The following is a 25,109-nucleotide window of genomic DNA, read 5'->3' on the forward strand; positions in this document are numbered from 1 at the left end:
CCCAACACCAAGCATTGCAGAACACCACTAGTCTCCGGCAGCCAACCAGAAAAAGGCCCCTTTAATCCCAATCTTTGCTCCTGCCAATCAGCCAATCTTTAATCCATTCTAGCATTTTTCCTGTAATATCAAGGACTTTTACCTTGTTAAACAGCCTCATGTGCAGCACCTTGTCAAAAGCCTTCTGAAAATCCAAGTAAACAATATCCTCTGACTAACTTTTGGCTATCTGAATCAGAATCAGGTTTATTATCACTGGCATGTGACGTGGAATTTGTTAACTTAGCAGCAGCAGTTCAATGCAATTCATAATCTAACAGAGAGCGAGAGAGAGGAAAAATTAATAATAAATAAAATCAATCATAATAATAAATAAACAAGTAAATCAATTACATATTTTGCATAGATTATTTAAAAATGTGCAAAAGAAAAAGAGATACTCAATATTAAAAAAAGTGAGGTCCAAACCTTCAAAGTCCATTCAGGAATTGGATGGCAGAGGGGAACAAGCTGTTCCTGTTGGTTATTTCCACAGAACTCCATCAGATACGTCAGGTGACATTTCCCTTAAGGAAACTATGCAGTCTTTGGCCTATTTTATCATTTGCCTCCAAGTGCCCCAAAATATCATGCTGACTAATAGCTTCCAACATCTTCTCAAACACTGAAGTCAGGCTAACTGACGTATAATTTTCTTTCTTCTGCCTCCCTCCCTTCTTAAAGAGTGAAGTGATATAAACCCCGTGGGAAAAATTCAGAGCTGGAGACCTAAGGCAGTCCTACATTCTGTTCAATGCTGACTGGCAACTCCTGCGAAGCTGCTGGTGCAAAACTGTATCGGGTCTCTACTGCTTCTTGGGTTCATCAGATGTGTGGAGAGGGGGAGCTTGCTGCATGGGCAACAGCTTGCTCTCCATATCGTACTGCCCTGGCTTGGGTAACTAGACAGCTAGGATGCAATGTCCATGGTTGACCCTGAACAACAGAGACCTCACAGGTTTCCTTCATATTTCAGCTTTTCTCTCCTTATGACTTTTTTTTGGTTACCTTCTGTTGGTTGCTAAAAGCTTCACAATCCTCTAATTCCCACTAATATTTGCCATATTATATGCCCTCACTTTTCCTTTCATACTGTCCTTTGACTTTCCTTGTCAGCCACATCCGTGTCATCCGCTCTTCAGAATACTTATTCATCTTTGGGATACACCTATCCTTCCGAATTGCCCCCAGAAACTTGAGCCATTGTTGTTCTGCTGTCATCCCTGCTAGTGTCATCTTCCAGTTAAACTTCTGCCCAAGCAAGACCAGGACCCACTCCAATTTTGCTATCACCTCAAAAGGTCTACAAGAGATGCAATCTCATTGGATCTCCACTCCACCTTGGATCACTAGTAATAGTCAGGCTGTTGTTTACTGATTACAGCTCAGCATTTAACACTAACATACCCTCAGTTCCAAACAACAAGCCCCAAATCCTGGGCCTCTGTACCTCCCACTGCAACTGGATCATTGACTTCCTCACCAGAAGACAACATTATGTACGGATCAGAAATAATATCTCCTCCTCAATGTCAATCAACATTAGTGCACCTCAAGGGTGCGCTTAGCCCACTGTGTGGCTAGGCAGAGCTCAAGTGCCATTTATAAATTTCCAGACAACATAACTGTTGTTGGCAAAATTTCAGATGGTAATGAGGAGGTGTACATGAACAAGAGAGATCAGCTGATTGAATGGTGTCGCCAAAACAGCCTTGTACTCTCCATCAGTGAGACAAACACATTGATTATGGACTTCAGGAAGGGGAAGCCAAAGGAACATGCACCAGTCCTCATCAAGGGATCAGCAGTGGAAAGGGTGAACAGTTTCATGGTGACAACATCTCTGAGGATCCATCCTGTGCTCAACGCATTGTTGCAATTACAGGGAAGGCACAACAGTGGCTGTATTTCATCAGGATTTTTGGTATGTCACCAAGTACTCCAGCATATTTGTACAGATGTCCCTTGGAGAGCATTTGAACTTGTTGCATCAGCTTTATGGAGTGGCCACTGCACAGGTCTGGAAAAAGCTGCCGAATGTTGTAAACTCAGCCAGTGCCTTCGTAGGCACTAACCTCCCCAACATTGAGGACGTGTTCAAAAGACAATAACTCCAAAAGGTAGCATCCATCATTAAGGACCTTCATACCCAGGACATACCCTCTTCATATTGCTGTCATCAAGGAGGATGTACAAGACACCGAAATCACACACTCAAATTTTCACAAACACCTTCTTCCCATCCGCCGTCAGATTTCTGAAAGGACAATAAATCCATGAACACTGCCTCACTAGCTTCTCCCTCTTTTTTTATTACTTATTTTTAATATATACTTATTTATTGTAATTTATAGTTTTTTTTAATTATTATTATGCACTATGATGAACTTCTGCCACAAAACAACAAATTTCATGACATATAGCAGTGATATTAAATCTGATTCTGAATGGAGGGAGGGAGAAGGAAGGCAGGAGAAAGGGAGAGTGGGAGAGTAGGAGAGAGGGAGAGAGGGGGTGGTGGAGTTAAGAGAGTGAGTGTGAGAGATTGAAACCTACAATTAACATATCCATTCTAGGACCCTTCACCTGAAGCATTAACAATTTCTCTTTCCATGAATGCTACATTTTGAAAGACTTCCAACCCAACTTTTCCTTCATTAATTTATAAAAGAAGTTAATAATGAATGTATAATGGCATAACTAGCAAATAGTTCTCTATAGTTTTTAAGGCATTTTCTGTTTTTTCATTTGAATACTCACATGCGTACACTATATTTTTTTCTGTTAGACCCATTTCCAGCAGTACTGTTACATTTCTCAAGCACATCTAAAACCTTGAAAGAAACGATCTACATTGTTCAGATGTGTTATTCCATAGCCGAACTTATGCTTAGCCATATGCAAATAAATTTGAATTGAAACTTTTTAAAAGAAAAATACCCAATAAAATCATCAGGTTTTATATATTATGCATCTTTCTTATGACTATAAATCTCTATGATTATCTAACTTGATAAACAATTGAGGTGAAGTGAAAACTCTAAGACATATTTATTATCATTAATGGAGTCTGAAATTAATATAAAGTGTTCAAAGAATAAATCTAATCCTATGCACTGTGGTTCAAGATGTTTCTTTAAAACAAAAACGACGATCTATATAAATTATGCTATCACAATTGTTATAGTTGGCTTAAGGTTCAGTTATTAAATGAACTAACAAAAAGCCAGATTTGAATTGTAGATAACTATAAAATTCTGTCTAGGTTACTTATTCATTCGATTTTTGCATCACAGATGAAATAGCAAAATGGATTTCAGAAAGGAGGTGACTTTGTGACTTGAGTTTTAGTGGGCTATAGAGAGCCTGGCCATAATCTTGGGCAAAGCTAATACTGTTCCGGGTCTTATCTTGTTTAAGTCTGTACCCCATCTGGACAGTAAAACATTGTTCCAGATTGTGCATTTGGACTATTAAATAGATATGGCTTGCATTTGTCAATATTCCACCTACATTGAAATGAAAACCACATGGCTGGGTGAGAACTCAGCCAATAGTGATATCCATCAAACTCTTTGTTCATGTGTTCTCACTCCCAATGACATATGTGGATTCATGTCTGCCCATGTAATCTGTAAATATAAATTGGAGCCAACCAATCATTAAAGCCAAATGGAACACAGTATTTTGTTAGCACTTATCATCTGAATAGATGACACATTTAGCACTGGAATTATAGTGAATGTATTAAGCCATCCTTTGATCAGCTTAAACTAGACTTGGCTCCAGTGGTATAGAATGTAAAATACCTGTTTTCACTTTCCAAGAGGTTCTAAGAAACTCGCTTTGCCCTCCATCACAACATTTTGGAGACAAACTTGTAAGTCTGTTGACCACTGTAGCATGTGTAGATGTCTGTGTGTGCCAAACTGTATTCTGGAGCAGTTTCCATATGTCGTCACCAACATAATTATACAGACAGATGCAGCTCGCTAATATTGCCCGGAAATAAGAACATCTTGTTGAGATTCATTATCAAGTACATTTCCTTTGATGATAAGTATTTCATGCTTGATGAGATTAATTATGCAGAAAGCTGAAGACAAGCACAAAGCAGCAAGCAACCCATAGAATACAAATGTCTAGAATGTTTACCTTTCTATAAAGCAAGTTGAATGGCATTAACTCAGCTTCTATAAATACTACCATCAAGTCTTGCAGCTATAGAGAAGAGAAAATGCAGCCACTGAGCTTATTGAAGTATCTTTGTTTTTTTAATAAAGAAGATGCTATTTTGGTGCTTTGAGTCTTACCCATATATCCTGCTCTGAAATCAAGTGTTAAACATTGCATTCCTGTTTCATTTTTACATTTGTGGGAAATTGTGATCACCTGTTAAACATGACAAGATACAGATTCTCACCCAAGATGTAATTCTGACAAATATCCAGTTAACTCATGAGGAATGCAGTCAGCACAATTGAATGGTCATATAGCGGAGTATTGAATTGAAATGACTTTATTTCTTACATCCTTCACATACACAAGGAGTAAAACTCTATACGTTACATCTCCGGCTGAATGTGCAATTATAGTAATTTGTAATAAATAGTATGTACAATAAGATAAACAACAGAACAGTCAGTATAGCTTGAAATACAATTGTGTCAGCGTGAATTAATCAGACTGGTGGAAGAAGCTGTCCTGGAGCCTGTTGGTCCTGGCTTTAATGTTTCCTGGATGGTAGTGGCCTTGGTCTGGAGAACCTCTTGGATCAGATACTTTGGCCTTCAGTAACTGAGTGTCCCCCGACTCTACGCAGTGGGTGCAATGCTTTATGTGCTTATTCAGCTCAGTCCATCCACTATTTAACCAAAGTCATAGGAGCCAAGAGGTGGTGCTCTGGCACCTGCACCAGAAATCAAGGCGAGTAATCCTGGATTCAAATCTGGCTGACTCCTTCCATGCTTTCCACCTGTCTAGAGTCAAGTTACCAACTCAGCCTTGTGAAAAACAGACAAATGCTAAAGAAATGTCAAGGTAGCCACCCGATGCACCATAAGACATGGAAAGGAACAACAACAACAAAGATTTGGGAGCAGAATTAGGTCACTTGGCCTATTGAGTCGGCTCTGCCGTTCTATCATGGCTGATTTATTATCCCCCACAACCCCATTTTCCTACCTTCTCTCTGTAACCTTTGACAACCTAGAACCTATCAACCTCTGCTTTAAATACACCCAATGGCTTCACTTCCACAGCCATCTGTGGCAATGAGTTCCACAGCTACACTACCTCTGGCTAAAGAAATTCTCACTCATCTGTTTTGTAGATTGACATCTCTCTATTCTGAGGCTGTCCCCTCTGGTCCTAGACTCACCCACTATAGGAAACATCCTCTCCACGTCTACTCTATCTAGGCCCTTCAATATTCGATAGGATTCAGTGACATCCCTCCTCATTCTTCTAAACTCCAGTGAGTACAGGCCCAGAGCCATCAAAAACACTTCACATGTTAACTCTTTCATTCCTAGGATCATTCTAATGAACCTTCTCTGGAGCCTCTCCAATGCCAGCACTTCCTTTCAAAGATAAAACTATCCTTTCGTAGTTCTCCCAGGGAACTACATCTGTGTTGTACATCTGTGTTAGGGATCGGGAGTTGCAGCTGGATGACCTTCAGCTTGCAAGGAAGAGTGAAGAGATAATCTATCAGAGTTACAGGTAAATAATCACCCCTAAATTGCAAGAGGCAAGTAGCTGTGTGACTGTCAGGGGAAATGGAAATGTGAGTAGGCAGTTAGTGAGAGCACTCCTGTGGCCATTCCCCTCAACAATAACTATACCACTTTGGATACTGTCGTGGGGGATGACCTCCCAGGGGAGTGCCATGGAAGCCAGGTTACTGGCACTGAGCACAGGTCCATGGTGCAGAAGGGAAAGAGGGAGAAGAAGGGACTGGTAGTGATAGGGAACTCAATAGTCAGTGGAACAGAGAGGAGATACTGTGGACATGAACCGGACACCCGAATCGTACATTGCCTCCCACGTGCCAGAGCCAGGATCATCTTGCAGCATGTCCAGGGCATTTTGGAGGGGGAGGGAAAGCAGCCTGATGACTTGATACGTATTGGTATCAATGACATAGGAAGGAAAAGCAGGAAGGTCCTGAAGAGAGAATTTAGAGAGTTAGGCAGAAAGCAGGACCTCCAGGTTAGTAATTTCTGGATTGCTACCTGTGCCATGTTCCAGTGAGGGGAGAAACAGAATGATTTAGCAGATAAATACATGGCTGGTGCTGCGGCAGGGCTTCAGGTTCTTGGATCATTAGGATCTCTTCTGGGGGAGATACGATCTGTACAAAAAGTATGGGTTGCACCCGAACCTGAAGGGGACCAACGTCCTTGCGGGCAGGTTTGTTAGAGCAGTTGGGGAGGGTTTAAACTAATTTGGCAGGTGGTTGGGAACCGGAGTGAAGGGGCTCACAATAGGACGGATGGTAAAAAAGCAAAGATAGCATGCAGTCAGACTGTCAGGATGGGCAGCCTGATGATAGGACAAAATTGCAGCCAGCAGGGTGGGTATCAAAGCATTAGGGATGCAGGATCAAATAGGACAGCAAATACGGTACTCAAGATGTTGTATCTAAATGCACATAGTATCAGAAATAAGGTGCATGATCTTGCTACACTATTACAGATTTCCAGGTATGATGTTGTGGCCATCGCTGAATCACGGCTGAAGGATGGTTGTATTTGGGAGCTGAATGTCCAAAGTTACACCTTGTATCGGAGGGATAGGGAGATAAGCAGAGAGGGTGACACAGCTCTGCTGGTAAAGACTGGCATCAAATCGGTAGAAAAATGTGACATAGGATCAGAAGATGTTGAATCCTTATGGGTTGAGTTAAGAAACTGCAAGGGCAAAAGGACCCTGATGGCAGTTATATACAGGCCTCCCAACAGTAGCTGGGATGTGGACCACAGATTACAACAGAAAAGGTGTGTCAAAAGGGCAATGTTATGATACTCATGGGAGATTTCAAAAGGCAAGTTGATTGGCAAAATTAGTTTGGTAATGGATCTCAACAGAGTGAGCTTGTTGAATGCCTATGAGATGGCTTTTTAGAGAAGTTTGTCACTGACCCTTCTAGAGGATCAGCTATACTAGATCAGGTATTATTGTATGTAATGAACTGGGGGTGATTAGGGAGCTTAAAGTAAAAGAACCCTTAGGAGAGAGTGAGTACAATATGACTGAGTTCGACTTGAAATTTGATAGGGAGAAAGCAAAGTCTGATATAGCAGTATTTCAGTGGAGTAAAGGAAATTGCAGTGGCATGAGAGACAAGTTGGTCAAAGTAAATTGGAAGGAGATGCTGGCAGGGATGACAGCAGAGCAGCAATGGTGGGAGTTTCTGGGAAAAATGTGGAAGGTGCAGGATAGATGAATTCCTAAAATGAAGAAATACTCAAATAGCAACATAGTCCAAACATGGCTGACAAGGGAAGCCAAAGCTAATGTAAAAGCAAAAGAGAGCACATACGACAAAAGAAACATTAACAGGAAGACAGAAGATTGGGAAGGTTTTTTAAAACCTACAGACAGTAACTAAAATAATTATTGGAAGGAAAAAGATAAAATGTAAAAGCAAGCTGACAAATAATATCAAAATGGAAAGTGAAAACATTTTTAAGTATGTAAAATATAAAGGAGAGATGAGAGTGGAAATAGGACTACCAGAAATTGAGGCCGGAGAAATAATAATGGGGGACCGGAAAATGGCAGGTGAACTAAATGATTATTTTTGCATCAGTCTACACTGTGGAAGACACTAGCAGTGTGCCTGATGTTGTAGTGTGTGAGGGAGAGAAGTGGGTGCAGTTACCATTACAAGGGAGAAGGTGCTCTAAAAGCTGAAAGAACTAAGGGTACTTAAGTCACCCAGACCAGATCAGCTGCCCCTAGGGGTCTGAAAGTTAGCGGTAGAGATTGAGCAGGCATTGATCTTTCTAAATCATTGGACTCTGGCATGGTGCCAGAGGACTACAATATTGCAAATGTCACTACACTCTTTAAGAAAGGAGGAAGGCAGCAGAAAGGAAATTATAGACTAGCTAGCCTGACCTCAGTGGTTGGGAAGATGTTGGAGTCATTTGTTAAGGATGAGGTTATGGAGTACTTGGTGACACAGGACAAAGTCAGCATGGTTTCCTTAAGGGAAAATTTTTCCTGATGAACCTGTTGGAATTCATTGAGGAGATTACAAGTAGGATAGATAAAGGGGATGCAGTGGATGTTGTATATTTGGATTTGCAGAAGGTCTTTGGCAAAGTGCCACACAAGAGGATGCTTATCAAGTTAGGAGCCCATGGTATAACAGGAAATTACTGGTATGGTTAGAGCATTGGCTGGTTGGTAGGAGGCAGTGAATGGGAATAAACAGATCCTTTTCTGGTTGGCTGTCAGTGACTAGTAGTGGTCTGCAGGGGTTGGTGTTGGAGCCGCTTCTTTTTACGTTGCATATCAACGATTTAGATGATAGAATAGATTGCTTTGTTGCCAAGTTTGCAGATGATATGAAGATTGGTGGAGGGGCAGTTACTGCTGAGGGAACAGATGAGACAGATTAGGAAAATGGGCAAGAGAATGGCAAATGAAATACAATGTTGGAAATGCGTGGTCATGAACTTTGGTAGTAAAAATAAATGTGCAGAATATTTTTTAAATGGGGAGAAAATTCAAAAATCAGAGATGCAAAGGTACTTGGGACTCTTTGTGCAGAACACCCTGCAGGTTAAATTGCAGGTAGAGTTGGTGGTGAGTCGGTGGCAAATGCAAAGTTAGCATTCATTTCAAGAGGTCCAGAATACAAGAGCAGGGATGTGATGCTGTGGCTGTATAAGGCACTGGTGAGCCTCACCTTGAGTATTGTGAACAGTTTTGGGCTCCTCATCTAAGAAAAGATGGAGGGGGTTCAGAGGAGGTTCACAAAGATGATTCTGGGAATGAAAGGGGATCTTACGAGGAATCTTTGATAGCTCTGGCTCTGTACTCACTGGAGTTTAGAAGGATGGGTGGGGAGGGGGAAATCTCATTAAAATTTTTCAAATGTTGAAAGACCTGGACAGAGTAGATGTAGAAAGGATGTTTCCCATGGTGGGGAAGTCTAGGAAAAGAGGGCACAGCCTCAGGATAGAGGGGTGTCTCTTTAAAAACAGAGATGTCGAGAAACTTCTTTAGCTAGATGGTGCTGAATTAGTGGAATTTATTACCACAGGAACCTGTGGAAGCTAGGTCATTGGGTGTACTTATGGCAGAGATTCTTGATTGGACACAGCATCAAACATTACAGGGGGAAGGCCAGAGAGTGGGGGCTGAGGAGGGGGGAAAAGGATCAGTCATGATTGAGTGGTGGAACAGACTCGATGGGCCGAATGACCTATTTCTGCTTCAGCGAGAGCCTCTCTCTCTCTGCTCCCAACCTACTATTTCTTCGGCCTTGAAACTTTTGGAACACACGCTAACCCAGACCCGGTATTATAGTCAATACCCCTGTCCCCCCCCCTTACCCCATCCCGATCTATAATTTTAGTCTGGTTCTCTTTCTCTCTCTTTTCTCCCGTCCCTACAATCTCTCCCCAGCCCTATCTTTCTTTCTCTTTTATTTCTCATAATTCTCCACCTTCCCCCTAGCCCATTTCCTTCTAGCCTATCACTTCCCAGCTCTCTGCTTCATCCCTCCCCCCACTTCTTATCCACCCTCGACCATCCCATGATACTTCACTCGTGATTAAGGGTTTCGGCCCGAAACGATGTCACTACCTCCACCCATAGATGCTGTCTGGCCTGCTGAGTTCTGCCAGCATTTTGTGTTTTTTATTCATTTCCAGCATCTGCAGATTCACTGGTGTTAATTCTGCTTCTATGTCTTTTGATCTTACGGTCTTATAAAGTGCTCAAAACTGTTCACAATATTCCGTGTGTTCTGACCAATGTCTTACAACAGCTTAGCATCCCCTCTTTGTTTTTCATTTTAACCGTCTCGAAATGAATGCTAGCATTGCATTTGCCTTCCTTACTACCGACTCAACCCGAAAGAGATAGTTGTAAATTCCTTTTTCACAGTGATGCACCATCAATAACTCACACTGAGACGTAGGTGAGATATCGGCTTTTATTGACTGGAAGAAGGAACCAGGAGTGAGTGTCTATCATACAAGGTCCTGGAGACTGAGGCCGAGCGTCAGGCCGCAGGTCTCCTTTATACAGGGGCCTGTGGGAGGAGCCACAGGAGCAGTCAGCAGGGGCGTGTCCCGACAGGCACATAGTTCACCACACACAGTAAACCTCTTGAACTGAGAAGTGATTGTACAAGGTAATTGCTGAGAACACTCAGTTAATTCATGAAAGAAATCAAGCGTTTTAAATGCAGTTGTTGAATTAATTTGGGATGGAGTGGTGGGATGGAGAAATGTCTCTGCCAAAAGAGCTATAAGGCGCTCCTTCCCTCTACTAGCCTGCAAGTTACCCCTGGGAAAGGTGTAACACCTGCTTAGCCCCCCAGTCAGGGTCATGTGAAGCCATGGGAGTGGGTGGTAGATGCTCATAGAGCAGCAGGTGCCTATCACAGGTCTTGGTTATGCAACCACTGATGCCAAGCAGACAATTTCAAGAGAGTATTGATAATGATTGTGGTCACCCATCTTGTAAAGACACTGCCCAGAAGTAGGCAATGGCTCTTGAAAACTTTGCCAAGAGCAGTCATGGTCAAGACCACGTCATAAAACACACCTATAATGATGATGATGCTGAATTAATGGATATTGCTTTCCTGCATGTGTTTTGAGTTAAGGTCTTGAGCTATGCGCATAAGGGATTATCGTCACTTCCGTTTTGTTGACTGTGACACCTCCCTGTGGCCTCCCTTCCAGCTGGACTTCAGCCCTATCCTTGCAGTTGGCACTGCCCGTGACAAATGAACCAGTCATGACTATGACCAAGACCAGAAGTAAAGAGAATAAGCAGGTAATCAGGCCCGGAAGGAAACTCCACAAGTTAATTAGCCCATGGATAAAGCTCTTTGTGTGAAACACTCAGAAGGAAATGATCACTAAATCATGCTCCTGGCTGACACACCTGGGTGAATACCAAACATCACAACTGGCACTTGTCCTCCAGCATTCATGCAGTCTGGAGCTGAGGGCTTTATCAATGCTTAAACAGAGAGTCACTGAGCAGATTACTAATGAGGAGACAATGAATGCTTACGACCACCTTGCTTAAGGTAAGATTGTATTGATTGGGTTGAATCTACATTTGATACTATCTATAACAAGCTTCTACGTTCTTGGGTAATATCACTGGACACTTGGGCTGGAAACAGCTGTCCCTCGTACATGTAGTCGATGATACAACAGTGACACAGTGCATGCTTTTAGCCTGGGCTTGCACCATCGTACGTTGTCAGTCAACTTAACAACTAAATCAAACTTATGAAAATGGGAACTTTTGAGAATGGGGTTTCTGGGAAGAAGGTGAGTTATATGTTTTGTTCAATATTTTGAGTAAATTCACTTGAGTCAGGTCTCTTGAACGAATGCAACACCCTCTGTTATTGCAAAGGATTCAATGTCCTTCATGGATCCACTTCCTCCTATTCGGTGCCTGGTTGCCCCCTGCTACTTATGGTAAGATGTGGAAGGTTCTTTTGTTGTGTGACCACCTGGCATCAGAGCGATGATCTTGCATTATGTAAGTATCACAATCAAAATAAAATTCAAAGGGAAATGCAAGTAGAAACTTGGAAAAGTACCACTGTTAGAGTGAGAAAAAAGCACTAAATTTTCTCGGTCTCGGCCCGAAACGTCAACAGTTCTTTTCCTTATGGATGCTGTGTGGCCTGTTGTGTTCCACTAGCACTTTGTGTGTGTTCACTGAATTTTCAGTTAATAACAATTAGAAGAACTACACACAAAATACTGGAGGAACTCAGCAAGCCAGACAACATCTATGGAAAAGAGTACAGTCGACATTTTCGGCCGAGACCCTTCACCAGGACTGGAGAGAAAAAGATGAGAAGTCAGAGTAAGAAGGTGGAGGGAAGGGAGGAAGAAATATAAGTAGCAGGTGGAAGGTGAAACTAGGAGAGGGGAAGCAGGTGGTAAAGAGCTGGGAAATCGATTGGTGAAAGAGATAAAGAGCTGGAGAAGGGGGAGTCTGATAGGACAGGACAGGCCATGGAAGAAAGGGAAGAAGGAGGGGATGGGCAGGTAAGGGGATAAGATGAGAGAGGGAAATGGGAATGGGGAATCGGGAAGGAGAGGGGTGGGGCAATACCGGAAGTTCAAGAAATCAATGTTCATGCAATCGGGTTGGAGACTACCCAGATGGATTATAAGGTGTAGCTTCTCCAACCTGAATGTGGCCTCTCGTGGAAGTAGAGGCCATAGATTGACTTATCAGAATAGAAATGGGAAGTAGAAGTAAAATGGATGGCTACAGGGAGATCCTGCTTTTCCTGGCAGGCAAAGCGGTCTCCCAATTTACGTTGAATCTCACCGATATAAAGGACGTCACACTAGGAGCACAGGATACAGTAGATGACTTCAACAGACTCACAGGTGAAATGTCACCTCATTTGGAATGACTGTTTGGGGCCCTGAATGGCAGTAAGAGAGGAGGTGTTGTGGCAGATATGGCACTTGTTCTGCTTGCAAGAATAAGTGCCAGGAGAGAGATCAGTGGGGAGGGACGAAACGACAAGGGAGTTGCGTAGGGAGCATTTCCTGTGGAAAGCAGAAAGTTGGGGCAAGGGAATGATGTGCATGCTGGTGGGATCCCATTGGAGATAGCAGAAGTTATGGAGAGTTATGTGCTGGACACAGAGGCTGGTCGGGTGGTAGGTGAGGACAAGAGGAACCCCATCCCCGGTGGGGTGGCAGGAGGATGGGTTGAGAGCAGACTTGTGCAAAATGGAAGAGATATGAGTGAGGGCAGCTTTGAAGAAGGAGGACATTTCCTTAGTTCTGAATGAAAAGCCTCATCCTGAGAGCAGATGCAGCAGAGCTGGTAGAATTGAGAGAGGGGGATGGCATTTTTACAGGTAACAAGGTGGGAAGAGGTATAACCAAGGTAGCTGTGAAAATCAGTGAGCTTATAAAAGATATCAGTAAATAAGCTGTCTCCAGAGACAGAGAGATCGAGAAAGGGGAGGGAGGTGTCAGAGATGGACCTGGTAAATTTGAGGGCAGGTTGGAAGTTAGATGCAAAGCTGAGCTCAGCATGGGTGCAGGAAGCAGCGCCAATCCAGTCATTGATGTAGCGTAGGAAAAGTTGAGGAGTGATACCAGTGTAGGCTTAGAATGTAGACAGTTCCACATAGCCATCAAAAAGGCAGACATAGCTGGGACCCATGTGAGTGCTCACGGCTGCACCTTCTGTTTGAAGGAAGAGGGAGGGGCTGAAGGACAGATTATTGAGAGGCAGGGCCAGTTCCACCAGATGGAGGACAGTGGTGGTGAAGGGGTACTGGCTGGGTCTAGTGTCAAGAAAGAAATGGAGAGGTTTGAGGCCTTCCTGATGGGGGGTGGAGGTGTATAAGGACCGGACATCCATAGTGAAAACAAGATGATCGGGGCCAGGGAAATTGAATTCATTGAAAAGATCAAGAAATGTCACAGATGTAGCTTGGAAGGGACTGAATCAGGGGGGATAAAACTGAGTCAAGGTATGCAGATACAGTACGAGTTCGGTGGGACAGGAACAAGCAAAAACAGTGGGTCTACCTGGACAGGCAGGCTTGTGGATCTTGGGTAGGAGGTAGAAATGGGAGGTCTGGGGAAAGGGAACTATGAGGTTGGTGGCAGTGGATGGGCAATCCCCAGAGTTAATAAGGCTGGTGATGGTGTGTGGGAGACAATGGCCTGGTGCTCCTTAGTGGAATCCAGTTTGAGGGGTAAGTAAGAGGAGGTGTCTGACAATTGTTGCCTGGCTTCAGCAAGCTAGATCAAACACGAGGAAATCTGCAGATGCTGGAAATTCAAACAGCACACACAAAATGCTGGTGGAACACAGCAGGCCAGGCAGCATCTACAGGGAGAAGCACTGTCGACGTTTCGGGCCGGGACCCTTCGTCAAGCTAGATGTCACTCCTGCGGACTACTACAGCACCCCCTTCATCTGCGGGTTTGACAATGCCGTTAGGATTAGTGCGGAGAGAGTGGAGAGCAGTGCGTGCAGAAAGAGTGAGGTTGGAATTGGAGAGACGGTTGATGCCTCGTTGGCAGTTGGCAATAAAAGATCCAGATCAGGCAGAAGACCAGGGTGGGGTGTCGAGGAAGGAGAGGAGGGTTGAAGAGAGGAGAAAAGGGCAACGTTATGGGCTGAGGAGTGCTGGACAAAGAAGAGGGCATGGAGATGGAGACAGTGGAAGAAAAGCTCGGCATCGTGGTGGGTGCGGATCTCACCGAAGTGTGGGTGCAGAGGGACAAAGGTGAAGCCCTGACTGAAGACAGAATGTCCTGCCTCAGGGAGGGAAAGGTCAGAAGGGATGCTGAAGACCCTTCACGGATGAGAGCTGGGATCAGAGGAGGGAAGGCGGTTGGTAGTGTCCGAGGAAAAGGGAGGGCTGAGTTGTTCAGGGAAGGTGGGGTGAGAGGAAGATGGAGTCTCCGACGGCCCAAGAGCTGGCGGTGGTACCTGAGAGACACGGGTTTGGGAAGTGGGGGTAGGGAAAGGGGAGACTGGGGTTCAGCAACAGTGCATAAAGTCCTGGCCTGGAGGTGCTGTTGGTCAAGGTCCAGCCTGGAGCTGGGCTTGGAAGTTAGGCAAATCACATTTTGAAGGTTTCCAATTTCATTGAAACCCACATTGATGCCCATGAGAAGAAAATTCAGCCATGAAAAGAAACAGCACACAGAGAATCACTCACTAGCTACAATATTTTCATCAATGTGTTTCAGGCTTCCACGTCTCTCCTGCAGTGTGGAAAACGGAAATGTGTATCTGATGTTTGTGTCAACCCTCTGGCTCTGTCAGAACAGGTATCACCATCCACAGCATTGCAGCAACTCTGCCACGATGCCAGAGGTCTGGAAAGTTGCCAGTAACTGGTGGTGTTCCACAGGGGTCAGTGTTGGGACCGGTCATTGGGTGTATTTAAGGCAGAGATTTGTAGGTTCTTGAGTGGATACAGCATCAAAGGTTACAGGGAGAATGCCGGGGAGTGGAGCTGAGGAGGGGGAAAAGGATCAGCCATGATTGAATGGTGGAGCAGATTTAATGGACCAAATGGCCTAATTCTGCTCCTATGTCTTATGGTCTTACAGTTTAATTATGGTTAGTATGGTGTTCAAATAAGGTATTATATTTTATATTTTTTCCAAATAATTTGTAGTTTTAAGTTTTCTAACTGTTTCTATATTTCTCTGATTTTCAGAGAATTTTTGAAATTGTGAAAATTCCAATCTTATGGCATGATTATCTTCTGCTTGCTGGCAGGCCATTTGGAGGTCCTGTTGCTTAAGGTCTGCTTATCAATCCTACCACTCCGCACTGCTGTAGAATGATCACTGTGAGCTGCCTGACTGCAAAACATTAGCATGGATGCTGGAATAATATGGGGAATGCTTTATGAACCAAGGGGCGAACCCAATTTAATCTGAATCAAACTGAACCACAGCCACTTTCTCCAATTATACCTTAGGCACTTCAAAGCCAAATGAGGTTCCTGCCATTGGACAGGTTGGAACCATCAATATATCATAGACCTGAGAAATAACCTGGTTCATGTCGTGTGGGAGTTAAACTCCATGGATCAATGCCAGCCCAGAAGACAGCCAAATCTGCAAATTCAAGTGTTAACATCTATTGTTTGAGTCCACAATTATTTTGACAGAACAGTTTTTGTATTGGCTGACAAAAAAATACATGTATCATCAGGTGTACATTCCTTTGAGCAAGACATGAGTTTCAACCAACTGAAAGATGGGTTTGTAAAGATTAAATAATAAAAATCTTCATCTCTTCAACTATAAGCTATCATTGTTTGTATAACTTTCAACCTACCTACATCACTGAAGGAATAGCATGTGGCTTTAATGCAAGTGGTATTTCATATATTACCTCACAGTTAATCCATAAGATCAGAGTATATTCTGGCAATGTCAGTGCACACACCTTTCAAAAGAATTATGTAGCAATAGTTGAGTGCTGTTACAAAGGAATTCTTAAAGAGGATCACTCACTAAGCTCTGATTTGTTATCCTGACAAACTGTAAATGAAAACATGATGCAGGAGACAGAACTTGCTTTCTGTGGGTTATGTTATAAGTGCTTTCTCTTTCACAGTAATTTGTCCAATCACCGAGCTAACTTACTTGAAACTTATTGAGTATGAATGAAAAATGTTCTAATAACTTGTAGGTTTCCCACCAGATTTTCCAGCTGTAGGAGCAGTGATCGCTAACAGATGAGACCTTAGGCCACTTTCTCCTCACTTGGTTAGCAGTAATGCTCATGTGTTATCATTGATGTATCGATTGTTTCTGGGAGATGGGCAGAATAATAACTTGCTTGAAAATTTATCCTGCTAATTTTTCCAATACATCATCAATTATTTGAAATATTGAAATTCTCAGCTAATCCATTTGAATTATAAATAATTTAATTGATAGAAAGTGTTTTAATGGGAAGGCGTATATTTGTTGGTACAGAGGCAGACTCAGCACAGCATCATTATCTAAACATGGGGCTTGGCAACTAAGAGCCAGGTGAGAGAGAGAGTCCGACCAAATTCCCTCACTGTGGAGAGAACGTCAAGGCAAGTGTGGAAGGCCAGAGGACAGTCAGTGCTGTCTACCAACATCTCACTCACTGCTGCCAGAGGAATGTGTCTGCCCTGTGATGGTCTCCCTCTCCCTCTCACTCGCTCTTCCCAAGGGAAGATACTTGCGTTCAAATAACCTCTGTCCGTCCCTCCATGCTGTTGGAGGATGGTGCCAGAGCAAGGTTTAATCGACTCTTTTTTAACGTATGATGTGTTTCTAGTTTTTGGTTGCTCCTTATTTTGTTGCTACTTTGGGTGATTGTGAATCAGAGCAGCCCACAGATAGTGAAGGCTGAGCTGAACTGAAATATGCCTAGACTCTTTCAATTTGTTTTTCATATTCTGCAAATTTTGCTCTTTTTTTGTGCATGGGCAAGGGTTTAATGTTTTTCTTTGAAGGGGTTCCATGGTTTTTCTTTATTTTGTGGCTGTTTGTGGGGAAGATGAATCTGAGTGTTGAATGCTGTATACATACTTTGATAGTAAGAGTTCAATGAATCTTTGAATCAAAAAGCGATAAATATTACCAAAGATTGCTTTGACATTGGACATTAAGTTTGAGAAAGGATGACCATTAGGGGTCACTCAAACTTATGTTCTGCACTTTTCAAGTGCATTTAAAAGGAATGCAGCCCAACATATCCTTGCTTTAAAATAATTTATTTAACACATTCCTCATTTTAGTTCCTATAATAATAGGTTGACTGGAAATGGTTTACATGAATAAGTCCAAATGTCATAGAATTTTCCCTGTGTATTTATGGCTTTTAACTATAAATGTTATGGTCAGTTAATTGCATTCCTGAAGGGCCTTCCTCAAATAGGAAGTATGAATTTACGATGTCTATTGGCACCATTTTTGAGAATTATATAGCAGTTTCTCCCAACAAAGTCTGGGAGCAATTATACCGAAGTGCACCAGCAAAAAAACATTCTTGGACCCATGGTTCAGCACACAAATATGGTCTCACCCCCAACTAAAATAAAAAGCTGAACAGTGGGATAGTACTTGCTGCTCTTGAACATGGGAATCTCCGTAAAGAAGTCTCAGTATTATTTAGTCTCAAGGGCAAAAAGATGAGGCTGTTAAAACCTGTACATGACGCTTTTCTTGGCTAGTTTGAGACGGGACTTTTATCCGGATATTTTGAATTAAAATTGTTATGTTCTTAACATAACACATGTGTGCCAGATGCCTGGATGTCATGCGACAACACTCTGTGTATATTTAAAGCTTCTATGCCAATGAATATTTTCCATTATGGCATATCTCGGTCAGTAAAAGAGCCAAAAGCAGCCATCTGGGAACCCCTGGAGTTTGCCTTGGCAGGAGTATTGTTACAGAGAAAGCCATGGTACTAAGAAATGAATGAAAAACAGGGGAAGCACAAGCGGAGCTGCTTTTTTGTAACGTTCCTTTGATTCAAGCTAGATGAAATGGAATCAGAGGTCAGTAAATGAAAGCAGATACTTTCAACATCGTGTTTGGGAAAGAGTTGCTTGTTGATGTAGATATTCACCAAATAGATGAGGTTATTTCCATGTATTTGCCTGTGTATTGATAGCACGGTACCAAGTATGGTTTCCAGCAGGACATTCCTCCTCTGCAGTACCAACTTACCTCATGACACAAAGTATGCTAAAATGGCAGATCTGTCAAATGTAGTCCAATGGTTTGCTCTGACCAGTTCATTTCGGAACTACATCTATTGCCAAGGCAAACTTGAATTCAAAGGCTACCTGCATACATTTATCGGAAGTATTTTCTGGAACTTCTGAAAACAAGGAATTGAGAACCTTAGCCAGCAGATTTTCATTGCTTAAGTAAGGTAGAAATTATTATTCACTGTCTTCTTCTCGAGATCAATAAATGTTGTCCTTGACAACAACACCCAGGTTATCAAAATGTATAAAATACACTCGTTACACTTCACCTTTCTTTTGTTCTCTCTCCATTTCTTAATCACACAGGCCTTCATATCTGCAGCTTGTCAAATCATAATTCAAGCTCTGCTACTTTATCATCTTTCATTCACTTACATATCTCCATCAGTCACATTCTCATCACTTCCCTCACGATATCCCACTGCTTCCCTCAGATTAAAGATTCTTCTCCTTATTACAAAGTAAGCCAGCTTGTCCTTCTCAGCCTTGTCACCCTCTTCCAATCTCATCTGCACCCACTACTCTATCTCCCTTCTCTGTCCCTTCCAAAGTAATTCCTCCCTTCTCCAAAACCACTCTCCTCTGCTCTGGAAAACAATATTCAACACTCCCCTTCCTCAACAAAATTCTAGGGGCGTATAGCCCGATGGGAGTTCGGGGAGCTGGGTTAAGCACAATAGGCAGTGATTCAAACAGAGAGAGGAGAAATGGGCTAAAAATTCTATATCTGAATGCACGAAGTGTCAGAAATAAGGCGGATGAGCTTGAAGCCCAGGTGCGAATGGGTAACTATGATGTTGTTGGGATTACGGAGACATGGCTGCAGGGAGATCAGACCTGGGAAATGAATGTTCAGGGGTATACGTGCTATCGTAGGGACAGAAATGTGGGCAGAGGGGGTGGGATGGCCCTGATGGTGAGGAATGAGATTCAGTCCTTTGCAAGGGGGGACATAGGGTCAGGAGAAGTAGAGTCTGTGTGGATAGAACTGAGGAACAGTAAGGGCAAAAGGACCCTAATGGGTGTTGTCTACAGGCCACCAAACAGTGGGTGCAAGTTGAATAGGGAGTTAACATTGGCATGTGGCAAAGGTAATGTCGAAGTAGTTATGGGGGATTTCAACATGCAGGTGAACTGGGAGAATCAGGTTGGTGCTGGACCCCAGGATAGGGAGTTTGTAGAGTGCCTACGGGATGCATTCTTGGAACAGCTTGTACGAGAGCCGACCAGGGACAAGACTATTCTGGATTTAGTGTTATGTAATGAACAGGATTTGATAAGCAATCTCGCAGTAAAGGAGCCATTAGGAGGTAGTGATCACAATACGACAAGTTTTTATCTGCAATTTGAGAAGGATAAGGGCAGCTCGGAGGTGTCAGTGTTGCAGTTGAACAGGGGAAACTATGGAGACATGAGGGAGGAGCTGGCCAAAGTTGACTGGACGGATAGCCTAGCAGAAAAGACAGTGGAACAGCAATGGCAGGTATACTTGGGAACAATGCACAAGGTGCAAAATCAGTTCATCCCCCAGAGAAGGAAGGATTCAAAGGGGGGAAAGGGGCCACAGTGGTTGACAAAGGAAGTCAGAGATTGCATAGCATTAAAAAAAAAGGAAAAATGACAGAGCTAAGGTGAGTGGGAGGATAGATGATTGGGAAGTTTTTAAGGAACAACAGAACTTAACTAAAAAAACAATATGGGGAGAAAAAATGAGGTACGAACGCAAGCTAGTCAGGAATATAATGGAAGATAGCAAAAGCTTTTTTAGGTATGTGAAGAGAAAGAAGATAGTTAAGAACAATGTTGGGCCCTTGAAGAATGAATTGGATGAAATTATTATGGGAAACAGAGAAATGGCAGAAGAATTTAGATCTGTTTTCACTAAGGAAGACACAAACAATCTCCCAGATGTATGGATGGGCCAAGGACATAGGGTAATGGAGGAAATGAAACAGATTGACATTCGGAAGGAAACGGTTATGAGAAGACTGATGGGACTGAAGGCTGACAAATCCCCAGGTCCAGATGGTCTGCACCCTAGGGTGCTAAAGGAGGTGGCCCTGGAAATTGCGGATGCATTGGTAATCATTTTCCAATGTTCCTTAGATTCAGGATCAGTTCCTGAGGATTGGAGAATGGCTAATGTTATCCCACTTTTTAAAAAAGGAGGGAGGGAGAAAACAGAGAACTATCGACCTGTCAGCCTGACATCGGTGGTGGGAAAGATGCTAGAGTCCATTATTAAGGATGAAATAGTGACATATCTAGATAGCAGTGATAGGATTGGGCCGAGCCAGCATCGATTTACCAAGGGTAAATCATGCTTGACTAATCTGTTGGATTTTTTCGGGGATGTAACCAGGAAGTTAGATGGGGGAGATCCAGTGGATGTAGTGTACCTCGATTTTCAGAAGGCATTTGATAAGGTCCCACATAGAAGAAGATTGGTGGGTAAAATCAAAGCTCAGGGCATTGGGGGGAAGGCATTGACATGGATAGAAAACTGGTTGGCAGATAGAAAGCAAAGGGTAGCGGTGAATGGGTGTTTCTCGGAATGGCAGGTGGTGACTAGTGGGGTGCCACAGGGCTTGGTATTGGGACCACAGCTGTTTACCATTTACGTTAACAATTTGGATGAAGGCACAAAAAATAACATCAGCAAATTTGCTGATGATACTATGCTAGGTGGCAGTGTGACATGTGATGAGGATGTTAGGAGAATTCAGGGTGACTTGGATAGGCTGGATGAGTGGGCAGATACTTGGCAGATGGCGTTTAATGTGAATAAGAGTGAGGTTATCGACTTTGGGAGTAAGAACAGGAAGGCAGATTATTATCTGAACGGTGTAGAGTTGGGTAAGGGAGAAATACAAAGAGATCTCAGAGTCCTTGTTCATCAGTCACTGAAGGTGAATGAGCAAGTGCAGCAGGCAGTGAAGAAGGCTAATGGAATGTTGGCCTTTATTACAAAGGGAATTGAGTACAAGAGCAAGGAAATCCTCTTGCATTTGTACAGAGCCCTGGTGAGACCACACCTGGAGTATTGTGTACAGTTTTGGTCTCCAGGGTTAAGGAAGGAAATCCTGGTTGTAGAGGAAGTGCAGCATAGATTCACGAGGTTAATTCCTGGGATGTCTGGACTGTCTTACATAGGTTAGAGAGACTGGGCTTGTACACGCTGGAATTAAGGAGATTGGGAGGGGATCTGATTGCAACATATAAGATTATTAAGGGATTGGACAAGATAGAGGCAGGAAATATGCTCCAGTTGCTGGGAGAGTCCAGTACCAGAGCGCATAGTTTGAGAATAAGGGGTAGATCATTTAGGACAGAGTTAAGGAAAAACTTCTTCTCCCAGAGAGTTGTGGGGGTCTGGAATGCACTGCCTCGGAAGGTAGTGGAGGCCAATTCTCTGGATGCTTTCAAGAAGGAGCTAGATAGGTATCTTATAGATAGGGGAATCAAGGGATATGGGGACAAGGCAGGAACCGGGTATTGATAGTAATTGATCAGCCATGATCTCAAAATGGCGGTGCAGGCTCGAAGGGCCGAATGGTCTACTTCTGCACCTATTGTCTGTTGTCTATCTCCACAAAGGATGAGAATTTTTGTAGTGGAATTTGCCGTATTTGGGATTGGGGTTCTTGCTTCAAAATGTAACAGGTTCTTTATATTGAAGAGGTAGAGAATCTGTATGAGGTTGGTGTGATCTCTGGGAATGAAAATGAGATAGGTTATGAGGACCTGCAAAAACTGATCTTGCATAATAGATACAATAAACTCGTTTCCAGGGAGGTGAATTTTAAGCACTACAGTGATCAGGATGAAAGTGATTACTCAATGAAGGGGCTAGCCTAGAACAGGGTAGAGGAGTTGAGGACCAAAACTAATAGCTGACAAGGATTCAATAATTTGAGACTGAGCTCGTCTTCTTCACAAGCAGAATTGATATTTCCCGGGTTGCCAACGTTTTCATTGTACACAGTCAGGAAAGCACACCAACGCCTCTACTTACTGAGGAGGCTGAAGAGAGCCGGACTGTTCACATCCATACTCACGTCATTCTACAGATGTGTATTGGACAGCATCGCGGCAACCTGCATCAATGTTTGGTACAGAAGCTGAGATGGACAGGTAGGCTCTATAACGGGTAGTCAAAACTGCCCAATGCATCACAGGCTTCAGCCTATCCGCCAGCAAAGTTCAGTTTATGCAGAAATTTGCCGGAAAAGGGCCATTAACATCATAAAGGATCCCACCCATCCTGCTTATTGATGGTTTGTCCCACTCCCATCATGGAGGAGGCTACATAGCATCCACACCAGGACCAGCAGACTCAAAAATACAAACACAAAAAAACCTGTGGATGCTGGAAATGCAAAGCAACATACAAAAAATGCTGGAGGAACTCAGCAGGCCAGGCAGCATCTATGGATAAGAGTAAACAGTCGACGTTTTGGGCTGAGACCCTTCATCAGGAGTCAAAGATAGTTACTTTCCCCAAGCAGTATAAGGCTGATCAACATCTCTACCTGCTAACCCACCCTTCCACACCCCCAACCACCACTACTTTACAATTTCTTTGTCAGTCATCTTACGTACAGGACACCAGGGTCCAGCCTCACTTTTACGACATTCAATCAGACTATGTATATAAGCTATCCGGTGTATTTATATTTATTGTGTATTTTATTATTATTGTTGTGTTCTTTATTTTATTGCACATTTTGTGTTGCACTGGATTCAAAGTAACATCTCCTTTACACTTGCGTATTGGAGATGGCACTAATAAATCTTGAGCAACACACACAAAATGCCGGAGGAACTCAGCAGGCCAGGCAGCATCTATGGAAAAAAGTACAGTTGCCATTTCAGGCTGAAACCCTTCAGCAGGACTCAAAGAAGGGTTTCAGCCTGAAATGTCGACTGTACTTTTTTCCATGGATGCTGCCTGGTCTGTTGAGTTCCTCCAGCATTTTGTGTGTGTTGCTCAGATTTCCAGCATCTGCAGATTTTCTCTTGTTTGTTAGCAAATCTCAAATCTATTTGAAGCAGGAAAAAATCTTTGTCGTCAGAAAGGCCTAGCATTTCTTTCACATATTGCAACTCTCTTACTACATAAAAGAATGTAATCAAAAACTAATTGCTATTACACCTTGCTCTATATTTCCTTCAGGTTCCCCAGCACAGGACCCCCTGTCAGATTTATGCTCAGCTCTCTTCACCATTTGGACTCACTGTCAAACAACAACTGTTATGATCCTGGCTCAATTTGATGAACCATCGTTCTGGTATGTACAGTCTGACTGAAGCCTAATTACTCCTGTCTTAACTTCTGGATTCTTTCAGCTCTGACCACAAAAGCAATGATGATCATCTTGTTTTCAAGTGTTAGCTCTGCCACTGAAGGATGGCATTGTCTACCTAAATACATAAAACCGTTTCAATTGTGCAATAGCTTGGGCTTCAGATGTTTTGTGATCTACAGGTGTCCCAGGCACAAAGCATGGATTGGCTCACTGCCATTTACACATTTAACATGACTTTTGAGGCATTGAGCTATTTCTAGGCCACAGACATTAAACTAGCAATTGCTTGAAAGGGCTCTGAGGGAAAAGATTTTATTACCAATAATTCAAAACAAATGAAACGCTATACTTGTCAGAAATAGTGCTTTAGGCACTATAACAGAAATTGTGCTGCAGGCATTAGGAAAACTAAAAGGTAAAATGAAATCAAAATTGGACAAGAAAAATAAGGAATGTGTAGTGCACGAACGGAGAATAGGTCAAGGCATGATTTTAAAAAAAACACATTTTTTAATAAACACACTGAGGGAAAGAAGAAATTCAATGAATAGTGAAGCCATTTCCATTTCGTGGACGTGATGTGGCAGTCATTACTGATACATGGATGCAGGTTGATCAGGCCTGGAACTATCTGATAGCATGATTATTTTTACAGGAAACGAATCTCAGAGTTGTATTCAGTGACATGTATGTACTTTGATAATAAAATTTGCTTTGAGATTTGAGGAAAGGTTGGGAAAATGCTGGAGGGTGCAGAAAGTCCTTAGTGATTTGGAGGACACAGAACATCTTTAGTAATTAAGGATGAAGTCAGACTATTAAGGGGAAAAAATATAAAGATAGATAAGCCATGGAGACCTCATACAAGAGGAAGGAAGAGGAGACTTCATTAGAAGAAAGGAAAGGATTCATTTTGTTGTTCCCCAAGATCATAATATTGTGTGCAAATAAACCAGCTTTCCACTTTTGGGTGGCATGCAAAAGCCTGTTAATAAGAAAACTGTGAAGTGGCAGAATATATACCTACATAAATACAACAAACATACAGATACTGAAGAATGGCATTATTGGCACCTCCACTTACATATGGATTGGGATAAGAAAAGCAGCTCAAGTTTGAAGGCGAACACATGTATGGAGAGTGAAAAAGTTAGTATTCTATTGCAATATATCATAGGAATAGTGAGGGAGCAAGTCACATTATACTTAATTTTGATTAATGTGCCAGAAATCATGCATAAATATTTATCATATAATATTGAGAGGGT

This window comes from Hypanus sabinus, chromosome 23 (assembly GCF_030144855.1).
Source record: "Hypanus sabinus isolate sHypSab1 chromosome 23, sHypSab1.hap1, whole genome shotgun sequence".
NCBI lineage: Eukaryota > Metazoa > Chordata > Chondrichthyes > Myliobatiformes > Dasyatidae > Hypanus > Hypanus sabinus.